Source organism: Triticum aestivum, chromosome 5D (assembly GCF_018294505.1).
Source record: "Triticum aestivum cultivar Chinese Spring chromosome 5D, IWGSC CS RefSeq v2.1, whole genome shotgun sequence".
Lineage (NCBI taxonomy): Eukaryota > Viridiplantae > Streptophyta > Magnoliopsida > Poales > Poaceae > Triticum > Triticum aestivum.
The window spans coordinates 53,340,858-53,342,497 of record NC_057808.1 but is presented as its reverse complement, the minus strand read 5'-3'; the positions used below and the strand labels follow the sequence as shown (position 1 = coordinate 53,342,497).

The window sequence follows — 1,640 nt, the reverse complement described above, 5'->3', positions numbered from 1 at the left end:
TATACCTAAACAAAATTTCCCTAGCTATATTTGCTACTCTTTTTTTATTTGCTACTCTTTTTATACCTAATTTTTTTGCCACTGTTGTTTGGACTACTCCGTCAGCTCCTGTGACTGCCAGCATAAGTGCCGTAACATTTTTGAAGCTAACCTGACTACCCTGGCTGTGTTGTTTTGTTCCATAGTTGCTTTTTGTGTGTTCCATCATTTCTGTCAATTTCAGTTGCATCAAGGGATCCAGCGTATTATGGACTAGATGAAGTTGAATTCTCCAGACGACGGAACTGGACTGGCTCTGCTCGTAATCAGGTATTTCTTTATGTGTTCCATCATTCATTTACATACTTCCTCTGCCTTTATTTTAATAACTGGACTGGCTTGAGGATTGTTCCTGAACAAGTTATACTACAGATTTCCTTCATTGTTTTTCTTCTAGCTATATCATAGGATTACCAATGAGGCACATGTACTCTCTCCCTTTTTAGAACAAAAATGGGGTACTCTTGAGCATGCATGGATGGCACTATTACAGCTGAATATGATGACATCCTTTAGCATGTAAAGAGGAGACAGATGGGAATGACATTTATGTTAGTGTGCTTTTATCTTTACGATTGGCAAAGTGAAGTCTATTTATTTTGGATTCGTATCTTTGGACAACCACCAGATTGGTACTGTAAAAAGGGCTGTTGAAAAGGGGAAGAGCAATCCTGCAATGGCAAGACATCAGGACAATGGTACAAGCAGAACTAACTACTATTCTTCCCAAGACAATGATGACTATATTGCTTCAGAATCAGATAGACAGCTTCTACTCATGAGGTGAGTTTGCTCACTCTTACTTTTACTGCTCATATACTGTTCAAATATGTTGGTTAGAAACATGTGCTCTAAAAAAAGAAACTTATTATCTGTTCAATATGAGTAGGATTACTCAAGATTCCCCTTGTATGTAAGTAGGCGGTGTTTAATTTAAAGTTATGGTGTTCTATGCATTGCTAAAAAACTCTGTTACCGCCAAATAAAACTGTTACCTCTGCCTTTTTTATTCCATGGTTTTAGTCCAGCATGAGCATCCTAACCATTTTTACTAAGGTTTTTTCTTTTGACACACCCTAATTAGTAGAAATATCATGTTTACATTCTATTTAGTGTCTTTGTTGCTCCTCCTGGATAATATTTGACATAGCAATATACCACTACTCGTATAGCATATAGTGTACGTACCGTACGTTTACCTGCTTACTGTAAGTTGTGTTCCACATTAAGCATTCAACCTGGCGGCTGTGTTCCACGTTTGAAAGAAAAATCTCTTGCACTTGTGCCTGTTCTATCAAGCTTGATGTTATCTATTTAGCATTGCTTAGAGACGATAGAAGTATTGACAGTTGGGAAACATAGATCGTCTAGTCAACCCACAAAATAGATAAGGCTGTACTGTAGTAAGCACCTATCTGCACGCTCAATCGGCATCTTAGGATGGCTTGAGAATCAAATGAACCAAAATTATTACTCTCTGACGAGAACATACAAGTACTGAAATTGCTTCTGAATTTCGATTTGTGCGGATTGACTTTAGATTACAATTTGATTTCAGGATTTGTATGAAACATCTGTGTATGACTGAATATCTGTAAAAC

At 37.2% G+C, this 1,640-nt stretch overlaps 1 long non-coding RNA gene across 1 annotated transcript; it reads left to right on the top strand.

The window, feature by feature from the left end:
- The first annotated feature begins 228 nt into the window (after positions 1–228).
- On the top strand, positions 229–1,022 carry LOC123124308 (uncharacterized). The gene is made up of 2 exons (XR_006461040.1): positions 229–309; positions 668–1,022. It is a non-coding gene; the product is annotated as an uncharacterized lncRNA (long non-coding RNA).
- Positions 1,023–1,640: the final 618 nt, after the last annotated feature.